Source organism: Schistocerca americana, chromosome X (genome assembly GCF_021461395.2).
Source record: "Schistocerca americana isolate TAMUIC-IGC-003095 chromosome X, iqSchAmer2.1, whole genome shotgun sequence".
In the NCBI taxonomy this organism is placed as follows: domain Eukaryota; kingdom Metazoa; phylum Arthropoda; class Insecta; order Orthoptera; family Acrididae; genus Schistocerca; species Schistocerca americana.
This window is the reverse complement of record NC_060130.1, coordinates 265346281-265365168: the sequence shown is the minus strand read 5'-3', so window position 1 is coordinate 265365168 and position 18888 is coordinate 265346281.

Sequence of the window (18888 nt, the reverse complement as noted above, 5' to 3'; positions counted from 1 at the left end):
TAACCGATGTGGCGTCACCTAAAAAGGACTTGCAATACGGCGGCCGAACTCCCCCGAATGGGGCCTCCGGCCAACAATTCCATACGATCATTTCATTTCATTTCTGCACGAGCATTTGGGAAACTGCACGACTTGTCGGGTGTTCGAGGAGTGCTGTGGCGAATGTCTTCAACACGTGGAGAAACCAACTTGAAACCTAGTGCAGACGTCGTAGAGTTGGGCAGACACCCCTCATTACACATGTCGGATGTCGTAAGCTGGGCAGACTGATAAAATACAACAGGCGGCGACTGTGGCGGAACTAACATCAGACTTTAACGCTGGGCAAAGTACATATGTGTCTGAACAGACAGTGCACTAAGCACGACCCAAGCATGTTAACACCACGACATCGGCAACTGCAACTAAACCTGGCATGTGACCATCGGCACTGGACGCTGCATAGTCGGATGAATCCCGATACCTTCTGCATCATGCCGACTAGAAGGCACGAATAGTCGTCTTCCAGGAGAACGGCTCCTGTACTGCAGGACGGAGATAAGCTTGCGGCGGCTCCATTATGGTCTGGGGAACATTCAAGTTGGTATCCATGGGTTCAGTGGTGCCAAGGAGCATCACACAGTAGTTGCAGGACACGTACACTCCTTCATGACTCTCCTGTTTCCCGACAGCAGAGGCATTTTGCACTAAGAAACTGTGTCATGTTACAAGGCCAGGCGTGTGTCGGATTGGTTCGATAAACACAGTGGCGAATTCCAATTCATACGCTGGCCCCACCAACTCACCAAATCTGTACCAGTTCGAACAAATTTGGGATGTGATCGAACGTGGCGTCACAGCTCATCGGACCCCCCCCCCCCCCCCCCCGGAATTTACGGAAATTAGGTGACTTGCGTGTGCTATGTTGTACGAACGCTTTCCAGCAACATAACAAGTCCTCATTGCTTCCATACCACGACGCATTGCCGCTGTTATCCGTGCTAAACACGGACATACCGGCTATCAGTTAGGTGATCATAATGTGCTCTCAACTGTTGTGAGCAGATCTACATCTACATGATTACTCTGCAATTCACATTTAAGTGCTTGGCAGATGGTTCATCGAACCACAATCATACTATCTCTCTACCATTCCACTCCCGAACAGCGCGCGGGAAAAACGAACACCTAAACCTTTCTGTTCGAGCTCTGATTTCTCTTATTTTATTTTGATGATCATTCCTACCTATGTAGGTTGGGCTCAACAAAATATTTTCGCATTCGGAAAATTGGTCACTGAAATTTCGTAAATAGATCTCGCCGTGACGAAAAACGTATTTGCTTTAATGATTTCCATCCCAACTCGCGTATCATATCTGCCACACTCTCTCCCCAATTACGTGATAATACAAAACGAGCTGCCCCTTTTTGCACCCTTTCGATGTCCTCAGTCAATCCAACCTGGTAAGTATCCCACACCGCGCAGCAATATTCTAACAGAGGAGGAACGAGTGTAGTGTAAGCTGTCTCTTTAGTGGACTTGTTGCATCTTCTAAGTGTCCTGCCAATGAAACGCAACCTTTGGCTCGCCTTCCCCACAATATTATCTATGTGGTCTTTCCAACTGAAGTTGTTCGTAATTTTAACACCCAGGTACTTAGTTGAATTGACAGCCTTGTGAAGTGTACTATTTACCGAGTAATCGAATTCCAACGGATTTCTTTTAGAACTCATGTGGATCACCTCACACTTTTCGTTATTTAGCGTCAACTGCCACCTGCCGCGCCATACAGCAATCTTTTCTAAATCGCTTTGCAACTGATACTGGTCTTCGGATGACCTTACTAGACGGTAAATCACAGCATCATCTGCGAACAACCTAAGAGAACTGCTCGAATTGTCACCCAGGTCATTTATATAGATCAGGAACAGCAGAGGCCCCAGGACGCTTCCCTGGGAAAAACCTGATATCACTTCAGTTTTACTCGATGATTTGCCGTCTATTACTACGAACTGCGACCTTCCTGACAGGAAATCACGAATCCAGTCGCACAACTGAGGCCCGCAGCTTGATTAGAAGTTGCTTGTGAGGAACGGTGTCAAAAGCTTTCCGGAAATATAGAAATACGGAATCAACTTGAGTTCCAGTAAATTATCGCCTATCGTGTAGTAAAAAGTCACTGCCTTTTTTTGTCTGTGGACGGGAATTTTATTACATTTATCTGCTTTGATGGCCAGCTACCAGTGTTTCCACGAAGTGCCGATCAATTGAAAGTCTTGCTGCACCACCAAACATTTTTCTAACGATGTAACAGCGCCCCCCCCCCCCCCCCCCCTAGGCGTCTGAGAATCTACCCAGGGAGCTACTAACGTTTCAGTAGTTGTCAGTTCGACTAGTTGATTGGCCCCGGGGACAGGTCAGCCTCCCCTAGCGCAGCTCTATCTTTTTTTTTTCGCTTATCGTGAGGACTGCCAGAACTTTTTCGCGCGTGTGATGTCGCAGGCGGGCTTAACAGAGAGTGGCGTCGGCGTTTGGTGGTAACGAGTGTCGTGTAATGTATGCACCTGCCGGCAGTATTAATTCGTGCGGGCGCGCAGCGTGACACGACATATGCGCACTTCCTGCTCGTTTATTTCGGGCTCGCTCCGCCCCAGACGTCACACACAATCAGCGTCACGCGCGCACAAAGCGCGACGAAAGCCTTTGAAACGGAAACGCCCTGTATTTTAACGCGACAGCGCAATATTTTAGGCCTTCCTTAACGCGCCCTCGGTAAGTATAATTAGCAATTACGGCGCCACGAGAAAAGTAATTTTATCGAGCGCGTAACTCTGTAAATTAAAGGCTACGAATCGAGAGTCGTGTCTTTTGTCAAGCTACACTTTTCTTTTTGCTGTTCGAAATCGCACGACCGTTGAACTCGTTAGACACGCGGCATTACTTCTTAGACAAAAGAGGATTAGGTCAAGGTTCTCAGTTACGAAGACACCTGACTTCAAACTACTGAGCATTGCGTAATGCAACGAAAACAGATTGTTTAGTTGTTTTTCACACCCTTCAGTGCATGAACGGCACATTTTCACCACCGAGCGTTACACCTCTAGGATGTGTTCTGCAATGCTACTGCATACGATTTGTGACCTCTTCACGCAAATTTGCCTTGCATGTGTGAAAGTAACGACAAATTTCTCGGCCTGGTACGAATACGGTGTCTATGTCGCAATGTCGCACGTTTGCTGGATAGTTTTGTTTCTACGCATAAAACAACCATAACGTATGTATTCCATTGAAGTTTCGGGGTTGCAGGCGGATAATGTCGGCTTCCTGCCACAACTTTTCGGCTGACAACTATTCAACGATCTTCAGGTGAGTGTTTTGCACTGGACGTTGATAGTTCATGTTACTACCTTTATACCAAAAAAGGATCGAAGACGTATGCGCAAAAGACAGCCGCTGCATGAGCGACGTCTGTCGAGTTACCAACTCTCTTCGAATACTGCTCCATTTATGGCGCGCAGGCGGATGCGTAATGTGATACTACACGAACGCTCTCTGTCGGAATGCACACTCGTGAACTTAAAATTCAGATGTCAAAAGTAATAAAAGTAAATATCACTAGATGTGTCATTGGTCATAAAATGTTTTCTTTCCGAAGAAATTAATCACCCGATCCCACTCCTTATCCAATTGAAAACCGCAGTCACGATTAATAAGATATTGCACTAAATATATTTCCACCGATTCCTTAATAATCGAATCCCAGAAGTATCCCGCAGACACCACGATTTCCGCGGCAGAGTAATCCACGGATTGTTCTGTGGAGAGACAATACTCCGCTGCGCTGCGCTGCGAAAAGCGGGTGTGGCGATCATGTTCAATGCATCTTTCACGCACAGTGCGCGTCGTCTGATCAATGTAGGCTTTGAAACACTAACAAGGTATTCCGTAGATTCCAACCTTCTACAATCCCACATCATCCTTCGCCGAATAAATAAGAGCACAAGTCCTTATAGATGGGCGAAAGAGTACTTTGACATGACTTTTCTTAAGATTCTACCTAATTTCGATGAAACATTGCTGACGTACGTGTGGGACGCCCTGGACTTAAACCACTTAAACCACTCCTCCTCCTCTTGTAGGTGGTCCGTTTGTTCTTCATTAAATCTGTGCTGAACTGATGTGGAGAATATCCATTATCTTTGAACGTTGATTGTAGATGTTCCAGTTCCTTTGCAAGGTTGTTTCCATCAGACACAACACGTCCCCGATGCACCAACGATCGAAGGAGGCCCATAGTTTGTAATGGATATTGGCAGCTAGACGCCTGCAAAGACAGGACTGTATGTGTGGGCTGACGGTAAACGGAATGCTCTAACGATCCATTCACTTTTCGTCTGGCTAAAACGTCCAGAAATGGCAGACAGTCGCGCTTCTCTACTTCCATCCTAAATCTGATATTCTCGTGGATGGAATTCAAATGCTGCAAAAAGCGTGGCAGTTCCTCTTCACCGTGAGGCCACACTACAAAAGAATCATCCACATATTGCCAGAAGACTTTTGGTTTAAGTTTAGCAGAATCAAGTGCCCTCTCCTCAAAGTCTTCCATAAAAAGTTTTCTATGTGAGGAGGGAGAGCACTACCCACGGCAACACCGTCAATTTCCTCAGAACATTCACTGTTGAATAAAATGTATCTTGAGGAAACTTCATGATGAAATAGCGTTGTTATATGAGCTTTGAACTTACTGAAGATGGCTGAATGGTTGTCAACCGAAATATCGTAGCAGGAAGTCGACGTTAACCGGCTGCAATCCCGAATCTTCACGGAACACCTTTACGCCGGAAAAATTTCAAGACTCACGACCAAGACGTAAGTGTTTCCTTCACACGGATAACCTGGAATACCGTACTGTCAGAAAATTCATTGTTTTGGAAGGATGAACAACACTTATTTCAAACCACTTCCTGAAAACGTGATATCATTTTGAAATGGTTCAAATGGCTCTATGCACTATGGGACTTAACATCTGAGGCCATCAGCCCCTAGACTTAGAACTACTTAAACCTAACTAACCAAGGGACATCACACACATCCATGCCCGAGGCAGGATTCGAATCTGCGACCGCAGCAGTAGCGTGGTTCCGGACTGAAGCTCCTAGAACCACTCGGCCACAGCGGCCGGCCATCATTTTGACGTAACGCGTAATATCGACAAACACATTATCAGCTATCGATTTTGTGACAAGGGAGAAAGAACGTAAATGTTATTACTCCTCAATTCATTCTCTGCGATTTTAGCTGTCCTCTTAGGTTCCTGCCTAACCACACACTCGGAGATTGCTAGATATTTATTTCATCCTTCGTTCTCTAATCACATGGAAATATAAATGGCGTAGAATATTGTAGAACAATTTTGTATTAAATTCATAAGAAATTACCAAAATATGTTATCAACGTTGAAAGGAAAAAAATATATTTGCATACGGTGAGATGCGAACCTTCATCTTTCGGCTCTAGAAATCACGACGTTATCCACTACAGTAGCACTTGGTCATGTGATGTTTGTCTCTTGGCGTGTTTATCATAATATCTCTTGTAGGCTTACATCGTTGATGGGTTATTAACTGAAACTGAATGATGATGGCGAAGTTTTTGTGATAAATTTTCAATGCTCCGTTACTTTGAGACAGCATTCTTCAAGTTATAGCACAAGCGTGTTTCAGGCTTAATTTGTAAATTATCGATAATAACTCACTCCCAAGAGAACACTCTTATAAGAAGGCATTAACCATCGATAAATACTTATGTGACATCTAATTATAACAATAATTATACGATACGTGTGTATGAAGCCATGTGAGAGGCCCGTATGGAACGCTAACGAATGTCGGTATTAGTTTCTACGATCGTTGATGTGCGTGACGTCAAAATAGCGTCATGTTTTTAGGTAGTGTTGTGAAATGAGCTTTACCCTGTAACTTTAAACGTCGACAAAAATTCATCCAAAGTTGATGAAGGGTATCCCTGTTTTTCATCACCTGCGAAATGGGTGTCTGAATTGGAAAGCGACGGTACATCTGTCGAAAGTGATACATGTCAAAACTAGATCTCAGTGCAGTACCTATAGATGAAAATATTGAGAGAGTGCACAATGTCGATTTGGATGACTGTTGATTAAAGCTGGACGAAACATCGGACGCTAGATGCATATCACAGGAAAGAGACAGTTAATTATAAGTAAGGAATTAACTCTGAGAAAGCTCCTTGACTGTAACTATGACAAATATTTGTTTCGTGGCAGATGTCATTTTGGTTGAATGCTCACGAAAAGTAAATGAAGAAGTGAATACACCAATTACGTGCAAGTCATGTTAACATTAATTCAAAATGTCCTCCGTTTGCGAGGATACATGCATCCACCCTCCGTCGCATTCGCAGAAGTGTACTCGTGGAGGCCAATCAGCTGCTGATAGTGCCTGCACACGCTGTACATGGTACGAAAACAACTGGTTCTCCCGTAGCACTCTCCATACAGTGACGTTGTCAACGTTACCCTGTACAGCAGCAACTTCTCTGACGCTGACATTAGGTTTATCGTCAACTGCACGAAGAATTGCCTCGTCCATTGCAGGTGTCCTCGTCGTTCTAGATCTTCCCCAGTCGCGAGTCATAGGCTGGAATGTTCCGTGCTCCCTAAGACGCCGATCAATTGCTTCGAACGTCTTCCTGTTGGGACACCTTCGTTCTGGAAATCTGTCTCGATACAAACGTACCGCGCCACGGCTATTGCCCCGTGCTAATCCATACATCAAATGGGCATCTGCCAACTCCGCATTTGTAAACATTGCTCTGACTGCAAAACCACGTTCGTGATGAACACTAACCTGTTGATGCTACGTACTGATGTGCTTGATGCTAGTACTGTAAAGCAATGAGCCGCATGTCAACACAAGCACCGAAGTCACCATTACCTTCCTTCAATTGGGTCAACTGGCGGTGAATCGAGGAAGTACAGTACATACTGACAAAACTAAAATGAGCTCTAACATGGAAATTAAGCGTTTCCGGACACATGTCCACATAACATCTTTTCTTTATTTGTGTGTGAGGAATGTTTCCTGAAAGTTTGGCCGTACCTTTTTGCAACACTCTGTATATAAGATCCGTTTCCGGGGTTAACTTTCAAAGCTGCAAATAACAGCTACATAATACTATTGGAAGAAATAGGTCTTGTTTTGCTTGTCTAGAGGATTTAAACATAATCCTTGAAAACTGAATGCTAAACTGATTTGAACTAGACGTTCTCTGAATGCACTGAACGTATTTATTGATTAAAAGTTTTAACTTTAATTTAAATTTACTGAAAAAAATGTACCTTGAAACTGAAAACTTTCACTGTTGTACGTGCGATTACATGCAGCGAGAAAGTGTGCTTGGTCTCTCCTACCTCAAGTAGACTCGAACAGCTATGAACGTATCTAGTATGCTGAAAGAGAATACATTTATATTCTGCTCGGTCCGTGCGTAGGGCAGACCTACGTAACTAGCGAGGCGCCCCGACTTCGCCCAGCCAGCACGAAGCGTGTACTGACGTTCGGCTTGCCTGGTATAGCATTAAGTTTGTTTATAAGCAACTGCATAAAGTTACTTTTAAAATTCAGAGAAAAACGTTAGGTAACTGAATACGTACTCCAAATTCTGGTACAACTTACAGAATTTAAGCAATGCATACCAAGGAAGTTCACAGATGGCACGACGTAATCGACAGTCATCATCATATTTATCTAATTTGCACTAACTTTTTATAAATTACGCTTGATTTTCCAAAAAAAACACCGACAAACTGTAGGGACAGGTTGCTTACACCAAAACAAGAAAAAAAAAAGCCGTGAACAAGGGGTCTAAAACGCATACCTTAAGAGAAATGAGCACTTGTTCAACAATATGATGAAACACAGCTCTTCAACAGCAAGATCTTTGCTTTTCATGTTTTGAAAGGAGGTAGTAATATGTACCAGAACTAGAAATAAAATGTTTAGTATACATGGGCTGTAAAACGCATACGTTAAGAGCGATTGGAAGGTGGTGTCCTATCTGGGCCATGAACAGTAAGTGCAACGCCCACATTATCCGCCGATTTCCATTTTTATTACTGAACTGAGGGTTGCCATGGCAACCAGCAGAGTGCGGAGATCTAGTTAAGAGTTACGCATGCATGATTGTAACTATCACAGGTCTATTTAAACGCACAATGAGCACAAGCTGCATTGCAGTAAAAGTCACATATTGTGAATAACTTTTCCGTGGCAGAGTTCTCTGCCGGAAACAACTGCAAGTGGGCTCGGTGTTCAGTAGTCGGAGGAAGATTTTACAACACCCACAGAGATGGCCGCGCAAATCGGCATCTAATACAGAAGCGTCCCTCTGATATTACCCTAGACCGGACGGACGCCCGTACCAGACAATGGCGGCGCCATCGCCGGGCATCATGTGGACCTTCCGTGAATTCTGAAAACAGCGCCGGTGTGGTGCTCGGGCCGGTGACCTCAGACAATGGGCGTCTCCAAAAGGCAAAGCTGATTCGACAACCGCTGGGCACCCAGACAGCGAGAGGGAGTGACAGCGATTTGCTAGTTCATAAGAAAATTGTTATTATTGGACGGGCCGTGGCGCGTAGCGCCAAGTCCATCTGATAGCTGCACCAATTAAGGACTCGAATTTTGGAATTTCGTCCAGCAGTCTGGTACGTACACAATCGCGTGGGCCAGTCACCGCTCCAACAACACGCCGTTTCACATCTCGACTCCACGAAGGCGCCTCTTACTGTGGTTTCGACGTTACAGAGAACATCAGAGGGTAAAACATCCGCAGCTCAGACATATTCAAACCGCTCTAGGTGAGATACACTATGTGATCAAAAGTATCCGGACATCTGGTCGAAAATGACTTAAAAGTTCGTGGCGCCCGCCATCGGTGATGCTGGAATTGTATGGTGTTGGCCCACCCTTAGTTCTGATGACAGCTTCCACTTCCGGCCGGTGTGACCGAGGGGTTCTAGGCACTTCAGTCTGGAACCGTGCGACCGCTACGGTCACAGGTTCGAGTCCTGCCTCTGGCATGGATGTGTGTGATGTCCTTAGGTTAGTTAGGTTTAAGGAATTCTAAGTTCTAGGGGACTGATGACGTCAGATGTTAAGTCCCGTAGTGCTCAGAGCCACAGCTTCCACTCTCTCTGGCATACGTTCAAACAGGTGCTGGAAGGTTTCTTGTGGAATGGCAGCCCATTCTTCTCGCAGTGCTGCACTGAGGGGAGGTATCCACGTCGGTCGGTGAGGCCTGGCATGAAGTCGGCGTTCCAAAACATCCCAAAGATGTTCTATACGATTCAGGTCAGGACTCTGTGCAGGCCAGTCCATTACAGGCATGTTATTGTCGTGTAGCCACTCCGCCGTGCATTATGAACAGGTGCTCGATCGTGCAGAAAGATGCAATAGCCATCCTCTAAATGCTCATCAACGGTAGGAAGCAAGAAGCTCCTTAAATCATCAATGTAGGCCTGTGTTGTGATAGTGCCACGCAAAAAAAGGGGTGCAAGCCCCCTCCATGAAAAACACGACCACGCCGTAACACCACGGTCTTCGAATTTTACTGTTGGCACTACACACGGTGGCAGATGACGTTCACCGGGAATTCGCTATACCCACACCCTGTCATCGGATCGCCACATTGTGTACCGTGATTCATCACTCCACACAACGTTTTTCCACTGTTCAATCGTCCAGTGTTAGCGAGGCATATTTTGGCATTTACCGGCGCTATGTCTGGTTTATGAGCAGCTGCTCGACCATGAAATTCATGTTTCTTCACCTCCCGCCTAACTGTCATAGTACTTGAAGTGGATCCTGACTCAGTTTGGAATTCCTGTGTGATGGTCCGGATAGATGTCTCCCTATTACACATTACGAGCCTCTTCAACTTTCGGCAGTCTCTGTCAGTCAACAGAGGAGGTCGGTCTGTACGTCTTTGTGCTGTACGTGTCCCTTCACGTTTCCACGTCGCTATCACATCGGAAACAGTGGACATAGGGATGTTTAGGAGGGTGGAAGTCTCGCGTACAGACGTATAACACAAGTGACACCCCATCACCTGACCACGTTCGAAGTCCGTGAGTTCCGCGGAGCGCTCCATTCTGCTCTTTCACGATGTGTAATGACTACTGAGGTGACTGATATGGAGTCCGTGGCAGTTGGTGGCAGCACAATGCACTTAATACGAAAAACGTATGTTTTTTTGGGGGGGGGGTTGGGGGTGCCGCATACTTTTCATTACATAGCGTATGTACAGAAGGGCTAGCTGTGTGCCATATACTCAGTGCAGTGTGTGCTCAAAGGGTAGGTTTCTCATGTATTTCAATAACCTTCATGTTGATAGATAAATCAAGTAGAATCCCATGCGCTCTTTCAGTGATACAAGAAGTGCCAATCCGTAATGAAAACTGAAGGAAATGAGTATTTCGTGGTGTAGCAATTTTAATGGCCAGTAGTGTATGTATAGATGACGGTTGGCTTTATGGTCATGAAATCAGAAGCGAACAAATTGGGGAACTGACAAGTTTTTTGTGCGTTCTTCATCTTTTTGTTTTATAACTGTTGTATTTATTAATTATCGATTAAAACTAATTGGAACTAGTTGATCTTCACTTGTCCTATACTTGAATCACAACTAATTTAACATCCGACTAGTAATTAAAAGCGTGTGGATATCCTTGTTTCCGTCATATTCTCTTAGAACACCTTCCACTATTTGTCAGTAAGTTTTCCCAGTACTTTTGTAACGACATTTAATGTATAATCGTGTAGTGTTCGGTTCTGTATAATACGGGGGGGGGGGGGGGGGGGGTGCCGCATACTTTTCATTACATAGCATATGTACAGAAGGGCTAGCTGTGTGCCATATACGCAGTGCAGTGTGTGCTCAAAGGGTAGGTTTCTTATGTATGTCAATAACCTTCATGTTGATAGATAAATCAAGTAGAATCCCATGCGCTCTTTCAGTGATACAAGAAGTGCCAATCCGTAATGAAAACTGAAGGAAATGAGTATTTCTGTGTTAGTTATCATTTTTATCTATCCACACTGTGCTATAATTGATCAAGAGGCATCACCTTATCAGGTATATTGAGATGTGAATGTAAAAACCTGATAGTACTAAAAGTTTGTTTCATTCTGCACAGCATTTCTTGTTTTCAGTTAAAAATTACCCTCCAGTTCCCTCAACCCCGTCATTCTTTCTAGGGACTGTTTTTGTATTTTTCATCAAATTGATTCTTATTATATGTGCAGTGTGTCCCTCACCTGGTATGATTTTCCACAAGGGCCAGAGATTAAAAGTCAGATATTGCGTTTAGGAGTCATGTCAGGGGGATTCTCTGTAGAATTCCGAGTTAGCATAATGCACGTCTGCATACCGCCTCACGGTGAGATCCACTCGGAGGACGTCTCCCACAATGAACGCTTGTTAAGTGGAATAGATGTGGTTTCTACTAGCAAATGAACAAGTGCTCACAGATCTTAGACTCCCTGTTTACTGTATATTTTTTCGTGTTTTGGTCAATACTTCCTCCTCCAAAAATATGGAAAGCAAAGACCTTACAGTATAAGAGATTGTTTCATAGTATCGAAGATGAACAAATGCTAATACCTCTTAACGTATGTATTTTAGAGCACATGTTTTCTAGACTTTTTTACTTATTTCTGTACAAGGAGTCTGTCCCTGAGGCTTTTAGATGTTTTTCTGGACACCATGTATACATAAACCTTCCTTGTGTGCCAGTCTGTCCATTAGTGACAATCATATAAAAATCAGCACAGCAGTTCCTGGGCCTTCACATACAAAACGCTGCGGGTGATCGGGGAACCATGGGAGATAAGGCGTTGTTGCTTGGGTTGGAGAATCAGCTGAACACTCTTTTACAAATCACTGTTATGTAATCAGAGCCAGGAAAATCATTTGGGCTTCCAATCACAGACAACAGATATTTACGGGACCAAAAGCTGAGACCGTATTATACAGAACCGAACACTACACGATTATACATTAAATGTCGTTACAAAAGTACTGGGAAAACTTACTGAAAAATAGTGGAAGGTGTTCTAAGAGAAGATGACGGAAACAAGGATATCCACACGCTTTTAATTACTAGTCGGATGTTAAATTAGTTGTGATTCAAGTATAGGACAAGTGAAGATCAACTAGTTCCAATTAGTTTTAATCGATAATTAATAAATACAACAGTTATAAAACAAAAAGATGAAGAACGCACAAAAAACTTGTCAGTTCCCCAATTTGTTCGCTTCTGATTTCATGACCATAAAGCCAACCGTCATCTATACGTACACTACTGGCCATTAAAATTGCTACGCCACGAAGATGACGTGCTACAGACGCGAAATTTAACCGACAGGAAGAAGATGCTGTGATATGCAAATGATTAGCTTTTCAGAGCATTGACAAACGGTTGGCGCCGGTGGCGACATCTACAACGTGCTGGCATGAGGAAAGTTTCCAACCGATTTCTCATTCACAAACAGCAGTTGACCGGCGTTGTCTGGTGAAACGTTGTTGTGATGCCTCGAGTAAGGAGGAGAAATGAGTACCGTCACGCGTCAGACTTTGATAATGGTCGGATTGTAGCCTATCGCGATTGCGGTTTATCGTATCGCGACGTAGCTGCTCGCGTTGGTCGAGATCCAATAACTGTTAGCAGAATATGGAATCGGTGGGTTCAGGAGGGTAATACGGAACGCCGTGCTGCATCCCAACGACCTCGTATCGCTAGCAGTCGAGATGACAGGAATCTTATCCGCATGGCTGTAAAGGATCGTAAAGCCACGTCTCAATCTCTGTGCCAACAGATGGGGACGTTTGCAAGACAACAACCATCTGCACCAACAGTTCGACGACGTTTGCAGCAGCATGGACTATCAGCTCGGAGACCATGGCTGCGGTTACCCTTGACGCTGCATTACAGACAGGAGCGCCTGCGATGGTGTACTCAACGACGAACCTGGCTGCACGAATGGTAAAACGTCATTTTTTCGGATGAACCCAGGTTCTATGTTTACAGCATCATGATGGTCGCATCCGTGATTGGTGACATCGCGGTGAAAGCACATTGGAAGCGTGTATTCGTCATCGCCATACTGGCGTACCACCCGGCGTGATGGTATGGGGTGCCATTGGTTACACGTCTCGGTCACCTCTTGTTCGCATTGACGGCACTTTGAACAGTTTACGTTACATTTCAGATGTGTTACGACCCGTGACTCTACCCTTCATTCGATCCCTGAGAAACCCTACATTTCAACAGGATTATGCGCGACCGCATGTTTCATGTCCTGTACGGACCTTTCTGGATACAGAAAATGTTCGACTGCTGCCCTGGACAGCACATTCTCCAGATCTCTCACCAATTGTAAACGTCTGGTCAATGGTGGCCGAGCAACTGGCTCGTCACAATACGCCTATCACTATTCTTGATGAACTGTGGTATCGTGTTGAAGGTGTATGGGCAGCTGTACCTGTACACGCCATCCAAGCTCTGTTTGTCTCAATGCCCAGGCATATCAAGGCCGTTATTACGGCCAGAGGTGGTTGTTCTGGGTACTGATTTCTCAGGATCAATGCAACCACAATGCGTGAAAATGTAATCACATGTCAGTTCTGGTATAATATATTTGTCCAATGAATACCCGTTTATCATCTTCATTCCTTCTTGGTGTAGCAATTTTAATGGCCAGTAGTGTATAAGAAATATCCCCAGTTTTGACTATTATCTATGTACAAATTTAAGTCCATTTATAGGAAAACAGATAAAACTGTTATAAAATTGGTATGTATACACTACACGTATCTATGACCAAACTTTAATATTGGGATATCTGGCCACTGCCACCACGGCAAACATCAGCGTCCATCTGGATGCCGTATACTTAGGCGTCATTCGCTGAAGCCAGACACACGTGGCAACCACAATATTTTGGTCGTAGACGCCGCTTGCTTACAAACAATGGCAGACGACAACAGCAATTCGCCATTCTGTGTACTCGCCAAACGACAACAATAACACGTCACTCTGTGTACACACCGAACTCCAGCGGGCTGCACGAGAGATACCAGCATCACTTGACAGCATGCGTGCAGTCAACTGCTGCGCTGCAAACACGTCACTAGTTTCGTCTGCATGCCACACGACGCACGTCCGCGAGTCACGTGACAACTTACAAAAAATGCACGACGCCTGACCACTTGCTGAACGCAATAGTTCACGCTATGGGCTCAATGCTGGCTGTTCCCTGCAAAACTGTGAACTTTCGTTTGTGTATTTCGCAATAAAGCTGTTTCTGTCTGAAAACCAACTTTGTTACGTGCTATCCTTGCCACTTCGTAAGGAACAAGACAGAAAAGCTGAAGATGATGATGATGATGATGATGATGATGATGATGATGATGATGAGCATTCTTCAGTCCCACGTGGTATCATCTTCCTGGTGAAATTATCGCCCCGCAGCTTTTCAATTTAAAAGTTAATCAGTTGTACCATTTGATCCAGGACGTTCCTCACTTATGATGTGTCTGTTCAAGGGAGACATCCACAAAAGAGAGCAAGCAGTCACAATCACACAAATTTATTGATAAACACAGTTCCAACACGTCTAAAGTTTCTATAAATCTAAACAGGCCAAAAGTCACCAAAAACAAAATAAATGATGGTTTTTCATCAATGCAATTAGTGTAACTTTCAAAGTTCAATAAATAAATAATTTTCACACTGCTTGAATACTCGATCTCTTTAAGTAACGAAGTAAACCGATATTCAGCACTTAAACTTGAACATAGAAAAGCTTTCCTCGGTTCCAGTTTATTAAAAAAGCCTGCGGCTAAATTCAGTTTACAGAAAGAACAAACACTTACAGGTACTTCACTTACTGAAGCAACAAGAGTCCAAAGTAACGAACAATTTTAAGTCCAACAAGGACAGGAAATTTCAAGTCTGGCATTATCTTGTCGGTCAATAGGACAACAGTACAAATGATACCAAGTCCCAGATGACATGCCACCAAATATATAGAGTCACAGGTCTGTGGAGGCAGCATGTTGTCCAGCAGGGTGGCAGCTGAATTCTTGACGTGGATGTCTTTTGGTTGCTGTCCGTAGCTCGTGTGCTGCCCTCAATAGACATCTCATGTATAGATACTTGCAGGTCTATTTTCAGCACACCACATGGTGGATGCATGAAGAGGTGCAGTTTGTCAACTATGTCTGTCGTCGCAGTGTGTGCCATCTAGTGGCCTGCCCAGAGCGCTGTTGATGCCCTCTGCTGGCCTGGCCGCTGAGTTCCGAGGTTCAGAAGTCCTATGTCATCTGAACAGCAGGGTCTGAGCTTTCTGAAACTTGCATGATGTATATATATTGTGTGGTATCAGCAGCGCCAGTTGTCTAGGACGCCACAGCAGCTTGACTCAGCAATGTTTGGTGACAACTTTCCCAAATGCTATGAATGGGATAGTACAGCTTCTGCATCATGCTCAGCTCTTATTATGCACCTCTGAGCTTCTCCATGGGCGACTTACCCGTCCTGGTGCCGCCCCTGTCCCTGATTTGATAATATTGTTTCCACTGCCTCTGCAGATCTACACTGGTTGTAGCGCTGAACCTACTTCTCTATGTCTCTGCACTTCTTGCTGTTTCTGACCTGGCTGCCTTCAGCCCCTCTGCTTCTGGGACACCCACCTCAGGCACTGACTCCTCTGGCTTATTGCCCTTCTTGTTCCAATGCATTCTATGATCCAATGTTCTCTCTAGCTCGGATGCGTCTCCAGGCTTTGATTCCCTCTCCAGTTCTGACACATGCACTGTACATCATCCCCTCTGGCCCTACTGCCACCTCAGGTGCTGCCACCTCCTTCTATCACCCTGCCATGGTACCGCCAGCTCATCAGGCAGCCCCCTGCCTTGGCACTACCAACTCATCAGGCAGCCCCAACTCATGTGCTGCTGACTCCTGCACTGCTAGCTCTTGTGCTGCTGACTCCTGCACTGTGGACTCTGGCGCCATTGGCTCTGGTGCCACTAGCATCAGCGCCGTGGATGCCCTCGCTGCTGGCCCTGGTGCCTCTTCCAGTTCCAGTACCACTGATGCCCTCCACTCTGTCAGTCTTCACACTGCCAGTCAACACGCCACTGGCCCACACACTACTGGCTTGCATGCTGCCGGCCCACATGCTATCAGCCCACATGCCACCAGTGCACACTGTGTCAGGCCACATGTCGCTGACCTGTCTACAGCCAGACAACCTACCACTAGCCCAATAAATGCTCTCCTCCATTGGACCCTCTTTTGTACTTCCTTCAACTCCTGTCGTCTTCAGTGATTCTGGCCTGTCACCCCCTGACACATCAAATTTTAATCCATCATTCTTTCCTTCTGTCTCAGACACTTGCCCCACATTCTCAGTGGCCCGTTTCCCCTCCTGGGCGTCTTCCCTTTTGAATGTGAGTCGCACTAATCTCATGCTCTCGTCTTTTTTTCCTGACAGACGACTCCGTGGCATTCATTGTGCATTCTGTAGGAACCTGCCTGTTGCTGGATCTATCTGTTCATGCTCATCTCCTACGGCTCCATGGACTTTCTTGTAGGTCCTGTTCTCTGATCTTGGAACTCCCACCACAAGGCCTTGCCATTTGAGGACTCGACACCTACAGGCAACCTGGTTGCCTTTTGTTGGCAAAAACCAAAAAGATCTCTTGTTTTGCGGGTCTGCTTCTTGCCTTACTCGCCGCATTGTCCTGCTAGGCAATTGCCCTGCGGCGTCAGAGGCCGACACTGTCATGCCACAATGCGTAGATGATGAAGCCATGGTTGGCCCTCCCCTCGAGAATGGCTCCACCCCTCAATCTTCACTGTACAGCGGCCATGAGAAGTATGTAGCTCACTGGGTGACTGCAGTATCCCTGCCACTGCATCATGCTGAGCTCATGTTGCAGCCTTGCCACAACCTTACATTGGGCACTTCCGCGCTGACACCGCAGCATTACGCACCTTCTGCAGCCCCCACACCAGGACTGGGCCCCTCATCTCTCTGTGTGGAACTGCTCCTTCTTTCTTCCCAGTCAATGCCAGTTTTCCAGATGGGTCTTCTGTTTTCCTTTTGTGCCAAACTGACACATGTGTTTTCTTCTGTGCCTTTCTTATGCACAGTTTTCCTCTTCCTTCAGTGCATTTTCTACAAAAATTTCAATTCATTTCTTTCTAGTGCATCATCAACACGAGAATCTCCAACAGCTGGCGCGCTTGCATCACAGATCCGTTCTCTGCCCTTCGAACTCCTTGCATTCTCATGCTCATTTGCACCTTTTAGGCACCTGCGTCGCACCCACTGTGCAGACCCATTCTCCACTCTTCTGTGCATCTTCTCCTTCCCTCCTTTTGTCTGCATCCCAGTAGATTCGCCATCTCTTTTTAGAGGAGGAGGTTCTATACTATCTGGCCTCTTGTCTGGCCACTGCCACCATAGCATACATCATTCGCTGGCGCGTTGCTGCACCCCTTGGCATCGTCTGCCACAGCCAGACACACGTGGCATTCATAATTCTGGTCGTCCACACTGCCTGCTTACAAACAATTACAGATGACAACAGCAACAAGCTAGACCCACAGCGTGAGGGCTGACAGAGTGGAGGGCACCAGTGATGCTGGAGTTGGAAAAGATGCCAGGACCAGCAGCGAGGATACATGTGGCACCAGAGCCGATGGCGCCAGAGCTCACAGTGCAGGAGTCAGCAGCACATGAGCTGGGGCTGCCTGATGAGCTGGCAGTGCCAAGGCAGGGGGCTGCCTGATGAGCTAGCTGAGCCAGGGCACTTGGTGCACAATATGGCAGTCCTCCCTTGTGATGCTTGGGCGTGCCTGCCCTAACGTTCCCGTGCAGTTCTACATCGGGCCACTGTCACATCCGATTGTCCCACACACCTGGACATTGCCTGACTCGACACGCTGACCAAATGCAGATGCACAATGAAGCCCCTTTCAAACCGTGTCAAGTGCTGATAACGTTGTCTCACATGAGTGCACGGAATCTCCATTTCTTTCACAGTTATTACTTAACATCTGTCGCTATTCACGCTCTTTTTATACCCTACTACGCACCGTAACAGTACTTAACACGAGCAACACTAATGTACTCTGATGGTCAACCTACCTTACAGAGAGAATCGCAGTTCTATTCGTTTACATACCCGCGGGTGAAATGTACATCCACAAAGTTACATTAGCATCCGCCATGTCTTCAGGGTGCTTTACCCAGCGTGAGAGTTCACGAAAACGCTCATCATATTGAAATGAGAAGAAATGTTACAAGAGTGACGATATGCATCGCGGATAGCCATACTCGCAAAATTCCGAGAGGTCACGGTCCAGATGAGTCAAGTAGCATATTATTTCCTACAACTCACATATCACCAGAAGTTTGGTATTAACCCTTTATTTCGAAATTCATGGCACAGAAAACAAAAACTGGCTCTGAGGCATGCATATCTATTCATTTGTGATTTCTCCAGATCATGACATCAAAAACATTTGTGTAACGTAAAATCGTCTGTTTCCCGTAGGAGTTTTTCATAGCTGACAGAACAAAGCCTGTAAGTAGCGGAACGTCCCCTTGCTTGAATGCAGGCTTGATTCCTCCGTGGTATACCATCGATGAGATCATACAGTTGGTCGAAATTGTCCCACTTTTCAATGGCGATACTGCTTAAGTTGAGCAGAGTGCGTGGGCATTGTCGACGTCCAGAAACAATCCGTTTCAATCGATCGCACACATCATCCATTGTGTTCATTTCCGGAGAAC